At 54.8% G+C, this 23,555-nt stretch overlaps 1 pseudogene; it reads right to left on the bottom strand.

The window, feature by feature from the left end:
- Window positions 1–10,217: 10,217 nt before the first annotated feature.
- LOC127028818 (protocadherin alpha-13-like) lies at window positions 10,218–13,002 on the bottom strand (annotated as a pseudogene).
- Window positions 13,003–23,555: the final 10,553 nt, after the last annotated feature.

Below are 23,555 nucleotides of genomic sequence, written 5' to 3'. Positions count from 1 at the left end.
CGCTGCCGCCGCCACCGCCGCCGCCGCCGGCACCCGCCCGGGCCCCGCACGGCTCCCCGCCGCCGCCCGGACGCACCGCCTCTCCTGCCCGCCCCGCGCCGCCCCCCCGCGCTCACAGCCGGGCTCTCCGCCGCACCGGCGCGGAGCCGCCTCGCCGCTCCGCCGCCGTTTCTGAGCCTGCAGCGACACCCTGTGCTGCTCCGCCGCCTCACACGCTCCCCACCAGCGCCCGCGCCGCCGGCCCCGCGCCGCTCATCTCCTCTCTCCTCTCTCCCTGCCCTTCGCCTCTTCCTTTCGCTTCTTTCTTGTCCTCTTTTTTTTTCCCCCGCTCCTTACTTCTTTCTTCCTCGCGTGCTAGTCTTTGCTTGCACAGATTCCTTTCCTTCCTCTTCCTCTGTCTTTCTTCTTTTCTCTTTCTTCCTTCCTTCAATGCTCTCTCTTTGTTCGTTTCTTTCTTCCGCTCTCTTTCCTTTCTTTTCTTTTCTTTTCTTTTCTTTTCTCTTTTTCTTTTCTTTTCTTTTTCTTTTCTTTTCTTTTCTTTTCTTTTCTTTTCTTTTCTTTTCTTTTCTTTTCTTTTCTTTTCTTTTCTTTTCTTTTCTTTTCTTTTCTCTTTCCTCCGTCTCCTTCCTCTTTCTTTTGTTCTGTCTCCTTTTTCGCTTCCTTCTTCTTTGCGATCTTGCCCTGCACCGCCCTCTTCTTGCCTCCCCTTTTGCTGCTCCTTCCCTGCTTCTCTCTTCTTTACTCCCGCTCGCAGCTCGTCGCTCGCCTCCCGCGACGCGGCGGACATCCTCACACACGGAGCCATCAGCGCTAATTGCGGGCCATCAGCGCCGGAGCGCGGTACTCTAACCAAGCCGGAGGCTCTTAGGGACCAACTCCCTTCAGCGTCTAGTAAGGTCGGTGCACGCTGGTAATCTCCTCTACGATTTCGGTCTTTCGCGCCTTTGTCATCTTCCTTTCTTCCTTAATTACTTCCTTGCTTCATTCCTTCCTACCTTTCTTCTTCCTTCCTTCCTTCCTTTCTCTTCCTCTCTTTCCTTCTTTCTTTCCTCCTTCTCTCCCTCACCACCTTCCTGTGAACAGTGACAGCGTCGGTGCAGTGTACTAAACTCATTTATCATCTCTTCCTTTCTCGGTCTTCTTTTTTTCTACTGCTTGCTTCGTTCTTGTTTGCTTATCTTTCCATCCATTGTTCCTTCCTTCTTTCCTTCTCTTCTTTCCCCTCTTTCTTCTCGTCTTCTCTTCCCTGTCCTCCTCCCCTCCCCTTCGCTTTTTCTTCCCTCTTTGCCTCTTCCTTGTCTCCTTTACCAACAGCTTGTCTAGATGACTACACCGCTCTCGCCATGGAGCACGGACATGCCCTGGGGCAAGAGCTCTTTCCTCTTCCTCAACACTTTTCACCAAGCCTTGCACACCCTCCTGAAGTACCGACCTCAGCTCCATTCAGCAGGAAGAGAGAACGTTGGTGCATGCTAGTAATCCCCTCTATCATCTCTTCCTTCCTTCCTTCCTTGCTCTTCCTTCTTTCTTTATTCCTTACTTGCTTTCTCCTTACATACAGTCCTTCCTTTCCTTCTTCCTTTCTCGTTCTTGCCTTCTTTCTTTCTCTTTCATCCTTCTTTTCTCTCTCTGCCTTTTTTCTTTTTTGCCTCGCCCTGCCCTATCCTTGCCCCCTCTTCTCTTCTCTTTCCATACTTGCTCCTTCTTCTCTTTTTCGCCTTTACCAGAATATTTCCAACGTGTCTGCACCACGTTTGACAAGAAGCACGGGCATGCCCTTTGGCAAGAGCTCGCATTCCTCTTCCCTTCCACCTTCCATCCCTCCGGACAGGGAACAACCTTCCTGCTTTCCTCCACTCTGTGCAAGACAGACAGACTGCCCCTCCACCTCTCCTTTCCTTCTGGAAGAAGAAAACACTCTTCACCCTCCAGCACTCTCAAGGACCCAGCAAGTAACAGAGCAAGGCCCGTTATCGAGACCACCTGAGGAACTTCAACACACATAAGTCTACGGTCGCATCCAGAGAGTGGTGCTCAACGGCTCAATGTCGCAATGGAGATCAGTGACGAGTGGTGTCCCTCACGGACCCCTATGGGGACCAGTACTGTTTCATATCTTCACTAACAACATAGACAGTGGGATCGAGCGAACCCTCAGCAAATTTGCAGGTGACACCATGCTGAGTGGTGCGGTTGACACGCCTGAGGGATGGGATGCCATTCAGAGCAACCTGCCCAAGCTTGAGAAGTGGGCCCATGTGAACGTCATGAGGTTCAACAAGGTCAAGTGCAAGGTCCTGCACGTGGGTCGGGGCAACCCCCGGTATCAATACAGGCTGGGGCATGAAGGGATTGAGAGCAGCCCTCCCGAGAAGGACTTGGGGGTACTGGTGGAGGAAAAAGTGGGCAAGAGCCAGTGTCCTGGTTTCGGCTGGGACAGAGTTAACTTTCTTTTTAGTAGCTGGTACAGTGCTGTGTTTTGGATTTAGTGTGAGAATGATGTTGATAACACTCTGATGTTTTTAGTTGTTGCTAAGTAGCGCTTATCTTAAGCCAAGGACTTTTCAGCTTCCTGTGCTCTGCCAGCAAGCAGGTGTGCAAGGAGCTGGGAGGGAGCAGAGCCGGGGCAGCTGACCCGAACTAGCCAAAGGGGTATTCCATACCATGGAACGTCATGCCCAGTATATAAACAGGGGGGAGCTGGCCGGGAGGCGCGGATCGCGGTTCGGGAACTAACTGAGCATCGGTCAGTGGGTGGTGAGCAATTGCATTGTGCATCACTGATTTTTTTTTTCTTTCCCCCCCCCTTCTTTTGTTGCATTCCTTTTCATTACTATTATTATTATATTTCATTATTACTATTGTTAGTATTATATTTTACTTTAGTTATTAAACTGTTCTTATCTCAACCCACGAGTTTTACTTTTTTTTCCTTTGCTTTCCTCCTCCTCACCCCACTGGGAGGGGGAGGGGGAAGCGGCTGCGTGGTGCTTAGTTGCTGACTGGGTTAAACCACGACAGCCAGCAATGTGCGCTCACAGCTCAGAAAGCCAACAGTATCCTCAGCAGCATCAGAAGAAGCGTGGCCAGCAGGCTGAGGGAGGGGATTCTGCCCCTCTACTCCGCTCTGGTGAGACCCTACCTGCAGTACTGCATCCAGCTCTGGGGTCCTCAGCACAGGAAAGACATGCACCTGTTGGAGTGGGTCCAGAGGAGGGCCACAAAAATGATCAGAGGGATGGAACACCTCTCCTAGGAGGAAAGGCTGAGAGACTTGGGGTTGTTTAGCCTGGAGAAGAGAAGGCTCTGGGGAGACCTCTTTGGGGCCTTTCAATACTTCAAGGGGGCTTCTAAGAAAGATGGGGACAGACGTTTTAGCAGGGCCTGTTGCGATACAATAAGGGGTAATGGTTTTCAACTACAAGAGGGTAGATTCCAACTAGATATAAGGATCAAAGTTTTTATGATGAGGGTGGTGAAACACTGGAACAGGTTGCCCGGAGAGGTGGTCGATGCCCCATCCCTGGAAACCTTCAAGGTCAGGCTGGACAGGGCTCTGAGCAACCTGGTCTTCTTGAAGATATCCCTGCTCATTGCAGGGGGGTTGCACTACATGACCTTTAGGGTCCCTTCCAACCAAAACCATTCTATGATTCTGTGACGCTATGATATGACCATGAATATCTCTGCTACATCCGAAAAGAATCCACCACCTTCTGAAAAACAAGACCAAGCCCCACATACTTGGATGTCTCACGAAACAGGCTCCAAACAGTCCAAACAACCCAGGCGAGTCTTCCATTCAGGAACTCAAACCCATCACAGCCCAGCACGACAATCCTCCACGAAGGCCGAAAAAGCACGGGGCAACCACAGCTCCCGAACACTGCTCTTGTACCTCGATGAAGAGCTATTCTTCCTGACTCATTTTCCACCTGCACAATGAATGGCAAGCTCTTGCTTCTCCTTTCAGGTAGGCATGCACTGCCAGAACAACGCACCAAGAACCTCCGTACCCAGGAACTTCAGTTCCCACAAAATACCTCTCACTCATTAGCATCATCCACCCTCACACACCCAAACAAAGGCCACAAAGGTAACACCATGGGTTTTTTCATGAGAACATTCCCTGGATTCCCAACACACCCACGCTGAGAAACACATTGGGGTCCCTCCTCCATCCGTGCTGCTGCCGCCTGCTCACCCTGTGCCTGGAAGCAGCAGGAAAGGAACAAAAACAGGCAGTGATGCTTTGCTGCTCCAAAACTACAGGCATGACAATTCAGGCAACAGTCCGTCGATCCAACATGAAGATACCATGACTAAACAGCAACCAAAGTACAGCTGTCTCTCAAACTCATTCTCTTCAGATATGAGCAACTTACCTGTAGAATCACTGCTTGCTTCTTCAGGAAAAGCAACATTTTCAGGGGTGGGGAATTGGTTCTAAGGGACATTTTCCCCTAATGTTATCAGCTCATACTGGTGAAGCTGGACAGAAAAAAAAGACTCTTGTTCTCTCCAAAAGCCTTGAAATCCCTGGACAGTGCGCAGTGCTCTCTTATGCGCTTCTATCACGGGGGAAAGCAGGAGCAACGCCTGAAAGCTAAGGACATTCTCTCAACATCAGCCTCAGCTCAGGGGACTGGAAAAGCCTCCCCCACACTCATGGCCAACTGCCTGAAACTCTGCCACCCGACAGCAGCTGCCAAATTTCAGCAGTCTGCATCTCATCCACTTTTTTACTGACACAATCTGCCAATGTGAGAGAAGGAAAAACAAAAAAAGATGGAAGTTTCTGGTAAGAGGAGAGAAGAAAACCAAAGGATTCCCATTCCCCTGTATTGAAACGCAAGGCTTGCCAACTTCTTGAATAGGGAGAGCACTTCTTCCATTCCCTAGCAAGACTAAGAGCAGAGACATAACCAAGGAGAGGTTCAGAGAAGGCTGGCCAATTTTGATTGACATTTGGAAAAGCTTCTGTTGGACCAACACCATTCCCCATCAAAAACAAGTGATCAAAGGTGTGTATGGCAGACGTCTTCACATCTGGCAGGAAGAGCACAGAGAACACTGAGGCGCAAGGATATGCAGTACTTCAGGAGGTCCTGAGAGGATCCCAGGCAAGCAACCCTGTGCACCGGGCGTCTTCCTGACGTTTTCTACTGGAATCCTCTATCCCAAGCCCTGGGAAATGAGATCTCCAGCTAAGCAGACATTCTCCAGTTCTTCACCAATGACACAGTCCATGACGCATAGCATCTCCATTTCATCAGGGAAGACTCTTCCCCACTCAAACTCACCCTCCCCGTGATGGATGCCCCACGCCCTACTCCGTGCCACTCGGAGGATCGCTCCAATAGAGTTCCAAAAGATTCTGTGGTTAGAGTTGTGACAGCTCTGATCCCAGTCCACACGGATTTTTATTCTTTGAGAGAACCACACCAAATGCCGAAGCGCAAGAACACTCACCGTATCAACTGGGTGGGAGAATTGGTACCACAGAAAACCAGAGCTGGGCTGCTGTGCAGGAGTTGGCCTGTACTTGCGCATGTCTCAGTTAAGCATGACAAGGGGACACACCACCTCTACCGAGGCCATCTGTGCAAGTGCACAAGTACAGGGCATCAAGCACACAAAGATTACGCCCACCCCCTCATCACATCCGCTTACAAATCCCGCCTGACGAGGAGCAAGGAACCATCACGGCAACATCAACGGATGGGGAAGCTACTATGGATGCCCACCACTACACAAGGACAGCACGTTGAAGCGCTACCCTCCCACAACACTTTCTCAAAACAAGCGGGAAATGGTTCATCAGACAACGTTCACTCCAGTCTGCCTCTCATCTCCTCTTACCAACACATTGCCTACGGCAATCGGGCAGCAGCACAAACGACTCTCTCTGGTGGGAGATCTTCATAACCTCAAAGGACACTGTGGGCATTTCAATACCATGTGACTATCTCAAGATCCAGAAGGCCTCCAACTCCAGACCCTTGCAGCATGGGAAAGGATCCTGCGAAAGAACACTCTGTGCCCATCTTGCCTCAGGCTTTCCTCTAGGCATCCGTCATTCCCCAGCCTGCAACATGCGTTCTCAAGACAAGCACATCATCTCCCATTCTTGTCTGAAGACATGGCCCATGGTCTTCTCAAGCGTTTCCACTTCCCTCAGACAAGCTCAAGGTCACCCTTCACATCAGCAGATGCCCAGGCCCTACTCAGTGCCACTGCTACTTCACCTCCATGAACATGCCACACTTTCCTTCAGTCTGGCTTTTGTGGACCCTTCATCAATGAGAGCACCACAGAAAACCAACACATTGCCATGTGAGAGAAGAAAAAACAAAAGCATGGGAGGTTTTGGTAAGAGGGAGAAGAAAACCAAAGGATCCCAGTCCACTGCATTGCAACACAAGCTTTGCCAACATCTCGAACAGAGAGGACTTCTTCTCTCTCTAGCAACACTAAGACCAGAGAAATGACACATGGGGAGGCTTCTAGTGAAGGCTCGCATACCAATGATCCAAATTTGGAAAAAGCTTTTTCTTTGACCAACACCGTTCTACAGTCAAAAAACAACTGTATTTAAAAACAGCTGCAATATGGCAGCTAGTCTTCACAAGCAGTAATACCATGGAGAACAACAGTTCGTCACAATGGCACCTCTTACGAAATCCCTGCCTAAGAGGAAGGACACATATGAAAACCAGTCATGGGCAATAATCAATGGCCTGTGGAAGAGCTGCTAACTATCGATGCTCCCCACACCAACTACAACAAGGACCTAGCACATTCAAGTGACCTACTCTCTCCAGGAAACAAACTACCATGGTCCCAGAACGCCCAACCAGGGAAAAGAGTTCATCAGATCTAATATTGCCAGTCTCTAATGGCAATGGACATTGTTGAGCTTTCATGAGCACTGTGAGAGAACAACCCAACCGTTGAGGAGCACAGCACTCTAATGGATGATATCTACTCAGTTGCACAATTTGATATGGGTTTCGGGGTTTTTTATTTGTTTGTTTCTTTTTTAATCAAACTGAAGGTTTCTGAGCCTTTTGTACAGTTGTCCCTGCTGATGCAAATATTGAAAGAACACAAAACAGGCCCGTGTGCATCACGCTGCTATTTCTGGCCAGGAACGTAACTCTTCTTTTTTGTCTCCTTTACCAAAATTCTTTCGAAATGACTACACCACGCTTGACATGAAGCACAGGCACACCCTTTGGTAAGAGCTCGCATTCCTCTTCCCTTCCACCTTCCATCCCTCCAGACAAGTTAGCAACTTTCCTGTTTTCCTCCAGTCTATGCAAGACAGACAGACTGCCCCTCCACCTCCACATCCCTCCCTTCTCAAAGAACACCACACTCTTTCAGCCTCCACTCCTCGCAAGGACCCAGCAAATAACACAGCAAGGCAATCATATGGCAAAGAACACCTCTCCTACATCACAACGAATCCACCACCCTCTGTAACACAACACCAAGCCCAGCTACTTCCACATCCTGCAAACAGGCTCCAATGAGTCCAGACAATACATGGGAGGTTTTCTCTTTGGCAACTCAAACCCATCACAGCCTGCAATGCCAACCCTCCAGGAAGGCTGAAAAAGCTGGGGCAACCACAGCTCCTGAGCACTCTTCATATACCTTGATGAAGAGCTATTCTTCCTGACTCTTTTTCCACCTGCACGCTGAATGGCCAGCTCTTGCTTCTCCTTTCAGGTAGGGCATGCTCTGCCAGAACAACGCACCAAGAACCTTGTTACCTCAAGGGATTTAGGCCCCATGCAATACCTCTCCTTCATTAGCATCATCCACATCACACACCCAAACAAAAGACATGAAGGAAACACCATGACTCTTTCACTTAGAACATCTCCTTGATGCCCAACACATCCATCCATCAAATGGATTGGGGTCCCTCCCCCATATCTCCTTGCTGCTGCCTGCTCACACTTCTGCTGGGAGCAGCAGGAAAGGAACGAGAGCAGGCAGCGGTGCTTTGCTGCTCCAAACTCTAAAGGCATTATAATCCAGGCAACATTCGGTTCAATCCAACATAAAGATACCACGACTGAACAGAACAAAAGTACAGCTGTCTCTCAAACACATTCACTTAGGTGGCAGCGACTTCCTTCTAGCAATCACTGCTTGCTTCTTCAGAAAAAGACACATTTTCAGGGGAGGGGAATGGTGAAAAGAACATAGGAAATTAAAAAGAACATATGGAGGGCTGCAAAGCCACTCACTGCCTCGCAGAATCTTCCAGATGCGTCAACTTCACCCTGAATGCTTTTGCCTTTTCACAAATCTCAGATGGAAACACCACAGAGCTGCACATAAGAACGGAGTTCTTCAGGATTCTGTGATTAGAGCTGTGACAGCTCTGACCCCAGTCCACAGGGGTTTTTTTCTTTCAGAAAAACACACCAAATGCTGAAGCGCAAGCGGTCTCAAGATGTCAACTGGGTGAGAGAATTGCTACGATGGAAAACAGAGCTGCGTTCCTGTGCAGGGTTTGGTGTGTACAGTGCACGTATCTGAAGGAGTTAATAATGACAAGACGACACACCCATCTCCTCCACGGCCACGTCTGCAAGTGCACAAGTAAGGGGAAGTCAAGTGCACAAAGATTACAACCCGACCTCCTCATGTGCCCTTACAAATCTGCCTGAGGAGGTTGCATGATGGCAACACGAATAGCTGGGTTGGCAAGACTGAAGCACTGTCCTCCCACAACTTCTTTCCCAAAACACCAGGGAAAATATTCATCAGTCTGCATGTCACCACCCTCTTACAGCACATTGCCTTCGGCAGGACAGGCAGCAGCACAAGGGTCGGCCTCTGGTGCAAGGTACTCATAACCTCAAAAGACATCGTGGGCATTTCAGTACCACACACTGTCTCAAGATCCAGAAGGCCCTCCAACTCAGACCTTGGGCAGCCTGGGAAAGGATCCTGGGCAAGAACACTTCGTGTCCATCCTGCCTCAGGCTTTCCTCTAGGCATCCTCCATTCCCTACTCCGAGACATGCATTCTCAAGACAAGCACATCATCTCCCATTGCTGTCTTCTCATGACATGGCCCATGGTCTTCCCAAGGATTTTCAGTTCCCTCACACAAGTCCTCCCACTGCTCGAGGTCACCCTTCACATTAGCAATGCCCAAGCCCTACTCAGTGCCACTGCCACATTCACCTCCATGAACATGCCACAGTTTCCTTTCCCACCTCAAGCTTGCAGACCCTTCCCAGCAATGACACCACCAGAAAAATCACACAGATGGTGTCATATACATGGTGTCGGCAGGCTCTCTGCTCCTGAACCATCATGTTTTGCAATGTTTCAGCTATCTCAGAAGGAAATGTTGCAGACCTCGGAGCATTACTCTTTCTAAACATGATGTCGGGACACCTCTAATGGCAAGGGCATTGATTTCATGCTGTGACAGAACAAACCAACCGTTGATGACCACCCCACTCCAATGGATGGTATTGACTGTGTAGGAGAATTTGCTTTGGGTTTTGGTTTGGTGGGTTTATTGGGGGGGGGGGGGGTGTTGTTTTGCTTGTTTGTTTGCTTTTCCGAAAAGAAGATTTCCAGGGCTTCTGTAAGCGTGTGGCTGCTGATGCAAATATTGAAAGAACATCAAAACAGGCCAGCATACGTCACGCCACTTCTCTGGCCACAAACGAGAGACCAAACCTGGGGACGCTGGAAACTGGAAAATAAAATGAAAAGTCCCGTTTCTGACACCTACCTTGCGTCACACTCCTCTCCCTGAACACTTTATTCTACCAAGTAGAGTGACAACATACTTGGAAAAACAACAGAGGAAAAGTCCACAAAGCCTTCCCCACTTTCTTAATGACTCTGGTGGGAGAATCAAAAGGGAGAAATTACTCCACGGGGAGAGAAAACCCTGAAGCCTCAATTGTCACCTCGCATCACGGCTCTTGCAGGGGACAATCACACAGGAGGAGGACAGACTTTTCCACAAGAAAACTTTCCACATCTCATACCAGCACAATCAGCACTCTGCAACGCGAATAAGGCACCAAATAGCGCCTGGGGCACTGTCACCATCACAGCCTGCCTGTCTTGCACTCCTTCAGCAAGCTCGCGTGCAAACGCTACACACCCCAAGCAAGAGCGTCTCGAAAGCTGATGTCGTGGCACCTCTCATCGCAGCGGCAGCGATTTTACTCTACGGGAGAACAGCTCACACCCACAGCAGCAAACCTCAGCTGCCGACGGTAACCGCCGCGGGCTGCGGCAGTACCGCTAGTTTCCCCCCACAGCGAGAGCCGAGGGGCTCCGGCAAGGACGCGGAGCAGATGCAAAGGTGCCGTGAACACCCTTGAGCACCCGCCAAGCACCCACCGCCCGCAGGCCCCGCGGGCTGAGCCCGCCTCCCACCAGCGCCTGCCCAGGCGGCGGGCCAGAACGAAGACCGCGAAGAAGGGCGGAGGGAGACCGAGAAGAAGGGCGAAGGGGCGAGAGGCCAGAAAGGGAGGGCCACTGACCGTGTCCAGGAGAGCGGGCGGCTCCGGCTGCGTCTCCTTCGCCGCGGGGCCGGGCGGCGGCGGGAAGTTGGGGCTGAAAACCATCAGGTCGCTCTTGCCCGCGCCGTCCGCCACGCACAGGCTCCGGCTCTGGCGCTGCGAGTACGACCAGCTCCCCACTTCGCTGGCGCACACCAGCGTCGCCGGCCCGGGCCCCGACACCACGGCCGCCCGCGGCGACCACCGCGACGCCCCGTACAGCACCACCGCCAGCACGAACACGCTCGACACCGCGCAGATGGCCACCACCAGCCACACGTTCGTCGCCGACCGACGCCGCGCCGCCGCCGCGCCGCCCTCCGCGCCCGCCGCCGGCCGCAGCCCCGCTCCCGACGACGACGACGACGACGACGAGCCCGCGGCCGCCAGCGCCGCCTCGGCGCCCTCCACCAGCGACACGCTCAGCGTGGCCGTGGCCGAGCGCGCCGGCTCCCCGTGGTCCCGCACCACGATCACCAGCCTCTGCCGCGGGCCGTCCGCCTCCTCCAGCGCCCGCGCCGTGCTCACCTCGCCGCTGTACAGCCCCACGCGGAACGGGCCCTTCCCCCGCGGCTCCCACAGCTCGTAGCGCAGCCACGCGTTGTAGCCCGAGTCCGCGTCCACCGCCCGGATCTTCGCCACCACCTGCCCCGCCGGCGCCCCCACGCCGCCCACGCCCACAGCGCCCCCGAGACCGGACCCGACGACGACCAGCCCGACGCCCCGGGCCCCGGCCCGACGCCCGGCGCCGGCAGCAGCGCCGGCGCGTTGTCGTTCTCGTCCACCACGAAGAGCTGCACCGTGGCGTTGCCGCACAGCGGCGGCTCCCCCGCGTCCACCGCCCGCACCTCGAACTCCAGCACCTGCACCTCCTCGTAGTCCAACGGACGCAGCGCCCACACGCGCCCGCTCTCCGCGTCCACCGACACGTAGCTCGACGCCGCCCGCCACCCCCCGCCCGCCCCCGCGCCCCCGCCCACGCCCTCCGCCACCGAGTACCTCACGCGCCCGTTCCCCGCCTCGTCCGCGTCCCGCGCCCACAGCCGCGCCAGCTCCGCGCCCGCCGCGTTGTTCTCCCGCGCCAGCACCGTGTACACGGCCTGCGCGAACGCCGGCGCGTTGTCGTTCACGTCCGACACCGGCACCCGCACCCGCGGCTGCCGCGCAGCGGCGGCGCCCCGCCGTCCTCCGCCCGCACCTCCACCTCGTACTCCGACACCCGCTCCCGGTCCAGCGCCTCCCGCAGCACCAGCGAGTACGAGCCCGCGAACCTCGCCACCAGCCCGAACGGCGCCGGCGGCCACACCGCGCACCGCACCCGCCCGTTCGCCCCCGAGTCCCGGTCCGACACGCTCAGCAGCGCCACCACCGTCCCCACCGACGCGTCCTCCGGCACCGGCACCGACAGCGACGTCACCCACACCTCCGGCGCGTTGTCGTTCACGTCCACCACCTCCACCACCACTTGCAGTGACCCGACAGCGGGGCGTCCCCTTATCTTTCGCCTTAACGTGCAGGTCGTAGAAAGTATCTGTCTCAAGTCCAGGGCGCCCGTCAGTCTGATCTCCCCGCTGTTCGTATCGATGCTGAATACATCTGAGGCCGAGGGAGGAACAAAAGTATCAATTTCGTAAATCACTTCTCCATATATTCCCAAGTCCGTATCTGTTGCGCTCACCCGAGCTACCAGCGTCCCCTCTAAGGCGTCTTCGGGCAAAACAACGTTGTACACCGACTGGTTGAACTGGGGCGCGTTGTCGTTCACGTCCAGCACCGAGATCACCAGCTCCATCGTGCCCGTCAGCGACGGCCGGCCCCCGTCACTCGCCGTCAACACCAACCGGTGCACAGGCATCGTCTCGCGGTCCAGAGATTTCGCGAGCACCAGAAACAGAGATTTACTGCGCGAGTTATTTTCTTCCTCTACTCTGAAATGCTCGCTGGGGCTGAGTGTATAGGAGAGCTGCGCGTTGGCTCCGATGTCTGCATCCGACGCGCCCTCCAGCGGGAACCGAGAGCCGGGAGGGGGTTTCCGCGATGCTGAGGTTTTTCCGGGCGGCGGGGAAGAGCGGGCGTTGTCGTTGATGTCGGTGACCTCCAGCTCCACGTGGAAGACGCGCAGCGGCCGCTCCACCAGCACCTCCAGCCGCAGGGCGCACGGCGCGCTCTTCCCGCACAGCTCCTCCCGGTCCAGCCGCGAGCTCACCACCAGCGCCCCGCTCGCCCCGCTCACCTCCACGCTCGCCCGCCGGCCCTGCGCCACCAGCCGCAGCCGCCAAGCCTCCGCCTCGCCCGCCTCCAGGCCCAGGTCCTGCGCCAGCCGGCCCACCACCGTCCCGGCCTTCGCTTCCTCCGGCACCGAGTACCGCACCTGCCCGACGCCCAACGCCCACCCCGCCTGCAGCAACAGCACCCGCACCACCGCACCCCAACACACGCCCATCGCTGCCGCCGCCGCCGCCGCACCCGCCCGGGCCCCGCACGGCTCCCCGCCGCCGCCCGGACGCACCGCCTCTCCTGCCCGCCCCGCGCCGCCCCCCGCGCTCACAGCCGGGCTCTCCGCCGCACCGGCGCGGAGCCGCCTCGCCGCTCCGCCGCCGTTTCTGAGCCTGCAGCGACACCCTGTGCTGCTCCGCCGCCTCACACGCTCCCCACCAGCGCCGCGCCGCCGGCCCCGCGCCGCTCATCTCCTCTCTCCTCTCTCCCTGCCCTTCGCCTCTTCCTTTCGCTTCTTTTTCTTGGTTTCTGTATTTTCTTTTCCCTTGCTTGTTTGCTCTTTCCTTCTTCCTTTCTCTTTCTTCTTTGCTCCTTCTTCCTCTTTTCATTCCGTTCTCTCGTTCTTCCTTTCTTTCCTACTATTTTCTTCTCTTTCTTCTCCCTTCTCTTCCCTGATTCTCTTTCCTCTGTCTTCTCTTTCCAAATTCTTTCTGCTTTCTTCTCTTTCCTCCTTCTCTTCCTTCTTGCCGTGCCCTATTCTTTCCTCCCCTTTCCCTTCCCTTTAAATCCTTCTCGCTTCTTTACCCCTGCTCGCAGCTCGCCAGTCGCCTCCGGCGCCGCGGCGGACACCCTCAAAGACGGAGCCATCAGCGCTAATTGCGGGCCATCAGCGCCGGAGCGCGGTACTCTAACCAAGCCGAAGGCTCTTAGGGATCAGCTCCCTTCAGCGGCTACAGCTAAGCTCCGTGTGTTTTCGTAATCTCGTCTATCGTTCGTTCGTTCGTTCGTTCGTTCCTTCCTTCCTTCCTTCCTTCCCTCCTTTCTTCCTTCCTTTCTCTCCCTCACCACCTTTCTGTGAACAGTGATAGCGTCCGTGCATGCTAGTAAACTCATTTATCCTTTCTTCTTTTCTTGATCTTCTTTCTCTCTATTGCTCGCTTTCTTCTTGTTTGCTTTTCTTTTCTCTGTTGTTTCTTCCTTCCTTCTTTCCTTCTCTGCTTTCTCCTCTTTCTCCTCCTCCTCTCTTCCCTGTCCTGCTCTCCCCTTCTCTTCTTCTTCCCTCTTTGCCTCTTCCATGTCTCCTTTACCAACAGCTTCTCTATATGACTACGTCACCCTCGCCATGGAGCACGGACATGCCCTCTGCCAAGAGCTCTCATTCCTCTTCCTCAACACTTTTCATCAAGCCTTGCACAGTGTCTCTGAGTAGTGAGGATGCTGAAGTCCTCACCTCCATTCACCACGTAGAGATAACATCAGTGCATCCTGGTAATCTCCTCTGTCTGTCCGTCCGTCCATCCGTCCGTCCTTCCTTCCTCATCCTTCTGTCTTGCTTCCTTGCTTGCTTTTTCCTTGCATACAGTCCTCTTTTCCCATCTTCCTTGCTCTTTCTTTCCTTCTCCTTTTCTTTCCTCCTTCCTTTCTCGTTCCTTTCTCCTCCTTTTCTTTCATCTCTTCCTTTCTCTTCCTTTCACCTTTTTCCTCTTTCCTCCTTTTCTTCGCTTCCTTTTTCTTTTTGCCCTCGCCCTACCCTATCCTTGACTCCCCTTCTCTTCTGATTCCAGCCTCCTCTCTTCTTTTCCACCTTTAACAAAACATTTTCTACACCACGCTCCACATGAAGCATGGACATGCCCTTTGGCAAGAGCTCGCATTCCTCTTCCCTTCCACCTTCCATCCCTCCAGACAAGTTACAACTTTCCTCCTTTCCTCCAGTCTATGCAAGACACACAGACTGCCCCTCCACCTCCACCTCCCTCCCCTTCTCAAAGAACACCACACTCTTCAGCCTCCACTCCTCGCAAGGACCCAGCAAATAACACAGCAAGGCAATCATATGGCAAAGAACACCTCTGCTACATCACAACGAATCCACCACCCTCTGTAACACAACACCAAGCCCCAGCTACTTCCACATCCCTGCAAGCAGGCTCCAAAACTCCAAACAACCCAGGGGGTCTTTCTTTAGGGAAATCAAACCCATCACAGCCAAGCACGATGATCCTGCAAGAAGGCTGAAAAAGCATGGGGCAACAAGCTCCCGAGCACTCTTCATGTATCTCAATGAGGAGCTATTCCTCTGGCCTCCTTTTCCACCTGCACACTGAATGGCAAACTCGTGCTTTCCCTTTCAGGGAGGCATGCACTGCCAGAACAACACAGGGCCATTAGTTCCCACGGAATACCTCCCACTCATTAGCAACACAGGGCCATTAGTTCCCACGGAATACTCCCACTCATTAGCATCATCCACCCCTCACACACCCAAACAAAAGCCACAAGAGTAACACCACGGCATGTTCACTCAGAACATCCCCTTGGCTCCCAACACATCCACTCCATCAAATGGATTGCGGTCCCTCCTCCATCCGTGCTTGCTGCCGCCTGCTCACCCTGTGCCTGGGAGCAGCAGCAAAGAACGAGAGCAGGCAGTGGTGCTTTGCTGCTCCAAACCTACAGGCATTACAATCCAGGCAACATTTGCTCGATCCAACATGAAGATACCACAACTAAACAGGAACAAAAGTACACCCGTCTCTCAAAACATCTCGTCTTTATGTACAAGACACATGTGAAGAAAACATCCACTTCAGGTGGGAGTGACTTACCTGTAGCATCACTGGTTGCTGCTTCTGAAAAGAAACATTTTCAGGACAGGACATTTGGGTTTAAAGGATATTTTCCCTTAACATTATCAGAGATTTCTGAGGTTGTTGGACAGAAAAAGAAATGACTCATGTTCTGCCAAAATGTTGAAACCATTGTACAGTCTGCTCCTTGAGCTCTGACCGGCTTGGTGCCGTGGCCACTTCCCTGGGGAGCCTGTTCCAGTGACTGACCACCCTCTCAGTCAAGAACCTTTTCCTAATGTCCAACCTGAACTTCCCCTGATGCAGCTTCCTACCTTTTCCTCATGGCCTATCGCTGGTGACCAGAGAGAGGAGATCAGCACCTCCCCCTCCCCTGCCCCCTCGAGGAAGTTGTAGACTGCGATGAGGTCACCCCTCAGCCTTCTCTTCTCCAAGCTGAACAAACCAAGTGACCTCAGCTGCTCCTCATAAGTCTTGCCCTCGACACCTTTCACCATCTTGGTCACCCTCCTTGGGACACACTCTGATAGTTTGATGTCCTTCTTCTAGGGAGGCGCCAAAACCGCACACAGAACTCGAGATGGGGCGGCACCAGTGCAGTGTAGAGTGGGACAATCACCTCCCTCAACCGGCTAGCCATGCTGGGCTTCATGCACCCCAGCACACGGCTGGCCCTTTTGGCTGCCAGGGCACACTCTTGACTCCTATTCAACTTGCCATCCACCCAAACCCCCACGTCTCGTTCCGCAGGGCTGCTCGCCACCCTCTTGTCCCCCAATTTGTACCTATAACCAGGATTACCCTGTCCCAGGGGCAGAACCCGGCACTTGCTCTTGTTACATTCCATACGGTTGGGGATTGCCCAGCTCTCCAGCCTATCCAGATCTCTCTCTAAGGCCTCCCTGACTGGCCGCCAGCCTGATGTAACCCCATTGACTCTGACTCTTTGACCCCAACCCATCAGCCAACTGCTCACCCAATGTATTAGGGACTTCTCTTATGACAAGCATTATGACAGCTGTATGAGGGACATTTTATCCAGAAGGATACTGTGAGAGACGGTTTCAAAAGCTTTGCTAAAATCCAAAAAACCCCACATCTACTGGCTTCCCTTGGGCAACTAGATGGGTGACCTTCTCATAAAAGGAAATTAACTTACTTAAACAGGACTTTCCCCTCGTGAACCCGTGCTGGCTACGACCAATGACTGCAGTCTCTCTCAAGTGTTTTTCAATAACTCCCAGAACAACCTTCTCCATAATTTTTCCAGGCACTGAAGGGAGGCTGACAGGCCTGTCATTACCAGGCTCTTCCTTCTTACCCTTCCTGAAAATTGGGACAACTTTTGCTGGCTTCCACTCAACTGGGACCTCTCCAGACTTCCAAGACCGTTGAAAAATAATGGAAAGAAGTCCCGCCATAACATCGGCCAGCTCCTTCAGTACCCTGGGATGAATCCCATTGGCCTCCATAGACTTATGTGCCTCCAGCTGGAGCAGCAAGTCTCAAACAAGTTCAGAGTTGGCTGGGAGCTTAGCATTCCCCAGTCAAGGTCTTCCAACACAGGGCTCTGGGGGTCCCAGGGCCCATCATCGGTGTGAAAGACAGAGGCAAAGAAGGCATTAAACATCTCTGCTTTCTCTACACCCCTATTTGTGAGGTGGTCGACCTCATCAAGTAACGGACCGATGTTATCTCTGATCCTTCTTTGGTTGTTAACATATTTTACGAAGCCCTTTTTGTTGTCCTTCACACTGCTGGCCAGCTTGAACTCTACTTGAGCCTTGGCCACGTGAATTTTCTCCCTACAGTGGCAAACAGCAGCTCTGTAGTCCTTCCCTGTCACCATCCTTCCTTTCAATGTCCGCACACTTTCCTCTTCTGCCTAAGTTCTAGAGGATCCTGCTCAGCCAAGCCAGCCTTCTGCCCCGCTTGCTTGACTCCGACGCTTTCGAATTGCCTGCTCCTGCGCTCTTAAGAGATGGCTCTTAAAAAGGGACCAGCATTCATGGACCCCACTACCTTCAAGAGCACATTCTCAGGGGACCTTACTAACTAGTTCCTTCAGCAGCCCCAGCTCTGCTCTCCCCATATCCAGCGTCAAAGTTTTGCTGGCAGTTTTTCTCCTACTGACAATGATTTGAAACTCAACTACTTCATGGTCCATGTGACCCACACAGCCACCAAGCACCTCTTCACCCAGGAGTCCCTCTCTCTTTACAAACAACACATCCAGGAGGGCACCTTTGCTTCTCGGCTCCCTTAGTACCTGCACCAAGAAGTTATCTTCAACATCCTGCAGGATTTTCCTGGACCTGTTTGGGTCTGCTGTATGATATTCCCAGTTGACGTCTGGGAAGTTAAAATTGCCCATAAGGACAAGGGCAGCTGATCGAGAGACATCCCTTCATTCCTTGTAGTTTAATTCATCAGTGTGGTCATCCTGGCTGGGTGGTCGATAGTAGACTCCCACAACAACAGCCGCTTTATTTGCTTTTCCCTTAATCCTTACCCAGAGGCTCTCGACCCTGTCGTCGCCAACTGCAAGCCATACAATCCAACCCCTCCCTTATATACAGCACCACCCGCCCGCCTCACCTGCCCTGCCTAGCCCTCCACAAGAGCCTAGAACCGGCCATCACGCCACACCAGTCACAGGACTCTTCCCACCAGCTTTCGCTTAGGCCAATGACGTCGTAGCTCTGGGACTGGGCCAAAGCTTCTAGCTCCTCTCCTTTATTCCTCATGCTCCACGCATTAGCATAGAGACATTTCAAATGTGTTCCAGTCTACTCAGCACATCGTGGAGCATGCTGAAGGACCTTGCTAGCACACCGTCCCTCACACGCTGGTGTGCCGCCCCAGGGCTTATCACTAGCGAGCCTCGTTTTATCCCCTTCCCCTTCAAATCTACTTTAAAGCTCTTTCAATAAGCCCTGCTAACTGGGTTTTTTAACAACATCAACGGCTCTGGAAGCTGCTACAGATGCCCACCACTACACAAGGACAGCACATTCAAGTGCTACCCTCCCACAACACCTTTCCCAAAACAACAGGGAAAAGGTTCATCAGACAATATTCAGCACTCTGCATCTCACCAGCTCTTACCAACACATTTCCTACGTCACTCAGGCAGCAGCACAAGGGTCTCTCCCTGCTGAGATACATTCACAACCTCAAAAGAATCCCATTCCACTGCATTGAAAGGCAAGAAGGAATGACTGGGCACAAGGCTATGCAGAACTTCTGGAGCTCCTGACAGGATTCCGGCCAAGTAGCACTCTCTGCCACAGCTCTTCTTGAGGTTTTTCAACTGGCATCCTCTTTCCCGTGCCCTGGGAAGCAGGATCTCCAGCTAAGCGGACATGCTCCACCTCTTCCCCAATGACACAGTCTGTGTTCTGACCCACATCTCCATTTCCTCAGGCAAGACTCTTCCCCGCTCAAGGTCACCCTCCCCATGATGGATCCCTCCAATGGAAGTCATGCCCTTCTGTGACAGAAGGCCTCCAACTCCAGACCCTTGGGAGCCTGCAAAAGGATCCTGGGCAGAACACTTCGTGCCCATCCTGCCTCAGGCTTTCCTCTAGGCATCCTCCATTCCCCACTCCGACACATGCGTTCTCAAGACAAGCACATCATCTCCCATTGCTGTCTTCTCATGACATGGCCCATGGTCTTCCCTAGGATTTCCAGTTCCCACAGACAAGTCCTCCCACTGCTCACAATCACTCGTCACAGCAAGAAACAGCCAGGCCCTACTCATGCCACGTCCAACATTCACCTCTGCAACATGCCACAGTTTCCTTTCCACCTCAAGCTTGCAGACCCTTCCATCAATGACACCACCATAAAAATCACACAGAAGGTATCATATACACGGTGTCCCACACGCTCTCTGCTGCTGACCTGTCATGTTTGGCAAGGCTTCAGCTATCTCAGATGGAAATGTGGCAGAGCTGGGAGCAATACTCACACAAAGAAAACACCATGACTCTTTCACTTAGAACATCTCCTTGATGCCCAACACATCCATTCCATCAAATGGATTGGGGTCCCTCCCCCATATCTCCTTGCTGCTGCCTGCTCACACTCTGCCTGGAAGCAGCAGGAAAGGAACGAGAGCAGGCAGCGGTGCTTTGCTGCTCCAAACCTAAAGGCATTATAATCCAGGCAACATCCGTCAATCCAACATAAAGATACCACGACCGAACAGGAACAAAAGTACAGCTGTCTCTCAAACACATCCACTTGAGGTGGCAGCGACTTCCCTCTAGCATCGCTGCTTGCTTCTTCAGAAAAGACACATTTTCAGGGAGGGGAATTGGTGAAAAAGAACATAGGAAATGAAAAAGAACATATGGAGGGTGCAAAGCCACTCACTGCTGCAGAATCTTCCCAGATGCGTCAACTTCACCCTGAATGCTTTTGCCTTTTCACAAATCTCAGATGGAAACACCACAGAGCTGCACGTAAGAACGGAGTTCTTCAGGATTCTGTGATTAGAGCTGTGACAGCTCTGATCCCAGTCCACAGGGGTTTTTTCTTTCAGAAAAACACACCAAATGCTGAAGCGCAAGCGGTCTCACGATGTCAACTGGGTGAGAGAATTGCTACGATGGAAAAACAGAGCTGTGTTCCTGTGCAGGGTTTGGTGTGTACATGCACATATCTGAAGGAGTTAATAATGACAAGACGACACACCATCTCCTCCATGGCCACCTCTGCAAGTGCACAAGTAGGGGAAGCTGAGCGCACAAAGATTAAACCCACCTCCTCATGTGCCCTTACAAATCCTGCCTGAGGAGGTTGCCGTGATGGCAACACCAACAGCTGTGCAAGCTCCTGTAGATGCCCACCACTCCACAAGGACAGCACACTGAAGCACTATCCTCCCACAACATCTTTCCCAAAACACCAGGGAAAATATTCATCACTCTGCATGTCACCCCCTCTTACCAGCACATTGCCTTCGGCAGGCAGGCAGCAGCACAAGGGTCGGCCTCTGGTGCAAGGTACTCATAACCTCAACAGACATCGTGGGCATTTCAGTACCACACACTGTCTCAAGATCCAGAAGCCTCCAACTCCAGACCCTCGCAGCATGGGAAAGGATCCTGGGCAAGAACACTTCGTGTCCATCCTGCCTCAGGCTTTCCTCTAGGCATCCTCCATTCCCCACTCTGGGACATGCATTCTCAAGACAAGCACATCATCTCCCATTGCTGTCTTCTCATGACATGGCCCATGGTCTTCCCAACGATTTCCAATTCAGACAAGTCTTTCCACTGCTCAAGGTCACCCTTCACATGAGCAGATGCCCAGCCCTACTCGGTGCCACTGCCACATTCACCTCTGCGACATGCCACTATTTCCTTTCCCACCTCAGGGCTCACTCCAGCATTTCCAGACCCTTCCCCTGCTTGTAGCGATGGTGTCAGGGTAGCTCTAATGGCAGTGGGCATTGATTTCCTTCTGTGAGAGAACAACCCGAATGCCGACGAGCACAGCACTGTAATGGATGATACCTAATGCATAGGACAATGTGGGGTTTTTTTAAGAGAAGGTTTCCAAGTCTTCTATAAGGCTCTCAATGCTGATCCAAATATTGAAAGACTAGCAAAACAGGCCAGCCTACATCACACCACGTCACTTCTCCAGACAGGAACGGAAGTCGATAGCACGATTTGGCGGCGTGGGAAAAAGAAAAAGAAAATTCCCGTTTCTCACACCTACCTTGCGTCACACTCCTCTCCCTGAACACTTTAGACTACTAAGTAGAGTGATAGCATACTTGGAAAAACAACAGAGGAAAAGTCCGCAAAGCCTTCCCCTTTCTTAATGATCTGGTGGGAGAATCAAAAGGGAGAATTACTCCACGGGGAGAGAAACCCTGAAGCCTCAATTGTCACCTCGCATCACGGCTCTTGCAGGGGACAATCACACAGGAGGAGGACAGACTTTTCCACAAGAAAACTTTCCACATCTCATACCAGCACAATCAGCACTCTGCAACGCGAATAAGGCACCAAATAGCGCCTGGGGCACTGTCACCATCACAGCCTGCCTGTCTTGCACTCCTTCAGCAAGCTCGCGTGCAAACGCTACACACCCCCAAGCAAGAGCGTCTCGAAAGCTGATGTCGTGGCACCTCTCATCGCAGCGGCAGCGATTTTACTCTACGGGAGAACAGCTCACACCCACAGCAGCAAACCTCAGCTGCCGACGGTAACCGCCGCGGCTGCGGCAGTACCGCTAGTTTCCCCCCACAGCGAGAGCCGAGGGGCTCCGGCAAGGACGCGGAGGCAGATGCAAAGGTGCCGTGAACACCCTTGAGCACCCGCCAAGCACCCACCGCCCGCAGGCCCCGCGGGCTGAGCCCGCCTCCCACCAGCGCCTGCCCAGGCGGCGGGCCAGAACGAAGACCGCGAAGAAGGGCGGAGGGAGACCGAGAAGAAGGGCGAAGGGGCGAGAGGCCAGAAAGGGAGGGCCACTGACCGTGTCCAGGAGAGCGGGCGGCTCCGGCTGCGTCTCCTTCGCCGCGGGGCCGGGCGGCGGCGGGAAGTTGGGGCTGAAAACCATCAGGTCGCTCTTGCCCGCGCCGTCCGCCACGCACAGGCTCCGGCTCTGGCGCTGCGAGTACGACCAGCTCCCCACTTCGCTGGCGCACACCAGCGTCGCCGGCCCGGGCCCCGACACCACGGCCGCCCGCGGCGACCACCGCGACGCCCCGTACAGCACCACCGCCAGCACGAACACGCTCGACACCGCGCAGATGGCCACCACCAGCCACACGTTCGTCGCCGACGCCGACGCCGCAGCCGCCGCCGCGCCGCCCTCCGCGCCCGCCGCCGGCCGCAGCCCCGCTCCCGACGACGACGACGACGACGACGACGAGCCCGCGGCCGCCAGCGCCGCCTCGGCGCCCTCCACCAGCGACACGCTCAGCGTGGCCGTGGCCGAGCGCGCCGGCTCCCCGTGGTCCCGCACCACGATCACCAGCCTCTGCCGCGGGCCGTCCGCCTCCTCCAGCGCCCGCGCCGTGCTCACCTCGCCGCTGTACAGCCCCACGCGGAACGGGCCCTTCCCCCGCGGCTCCCACAGCTCGTAGCGCAGCCACGCGTTGTAGCCCGAGTCCGCGTCCACCGCCCGGATCTTCGCCACCACCTGCCCCGCCGGCGCCCCCCACGCCGCCCACGCCCACAGCGCCCCCGAGACCGGACCCGACGACGACCAGCCCGACGCCCCGGGCCCCGGCCCGACGCCCGGCGCCGGCAGCAGCGCCGGCGCGTTGTCGTTCTCGTCCACCACGAAGAGCTGCACCGTGGCGTTGCCGCACAGCGGCGGCTCCCCCGCGTCCACCGCCCGCACCTCGAACTCCAGCACCTGCACCTCCTCGTAGTCCAACGGACGCAGCGCCCACACGCGCCCGCTCTCCGCGTCCACCGACACGTAGCTCGACGCCGCCCGCCACCCCCCGCCCGCCCCGCGCCCCGCCCACGCCCTCCGCCACCGAGTACCTCACGCGCCCGTTCCCCGCCTCGTCCGCGTCCCGCGCCCACAGCCGCGCCAGCTCCGCGCCCGCCGCGTTGTTCTCCCGCGCCAGCACCGTGTACACGGCCTGCGCGAACGCCGGCGCGTTGTCGTTCACGTCCGACACCGGCACCCGCACCCCGCGGCTGCCGCGCAGCGGCGGCGCCCCGCCGTCCTCCGCCCGCACCTCCACCTCGTACTCCGACACCCGCTCCCGGTCCAGCGCCTCCCGCAGCACCAGCGAGTACGAGCCCGCGAACCTCGCCACCAGCCCGAACGCGGCGCCGGCGGCCACACCGCGCACCGCACCCGCCCGTTCGCCCCCGAGTCCCGGTCCGACACGCTCAGCAGCGCCACCACCGTCCCCACCGACGCGTCCTCCGGCACCGGCACCGACAGCGACGTCACCCACACCTCCGGCGCGACACTCCGGCGC

Source organism: Gymnogyps californianus, unplaced genomic scaffold (genome assembly GCF_018139145.2).
Source record: "Gymnogyps californianus isolate 813 unplaced genomic scaffold, ASM1813914v2 HiC_scaffold_44, whole genome shotgun sequence".
In the NCBI taxonomy this organism is placed as follows: Eukaryota; Metazoa; Chordata; class Aves; order Accipitriformes; family Cathartidae; genus Gymnogyps; species Gymnogyps californianus.
The sequence above is the reverse complement of the archived record's forward strand: the minus strand, read 5'-3'. Positions and strand labels throughout refer to the sequence as shown.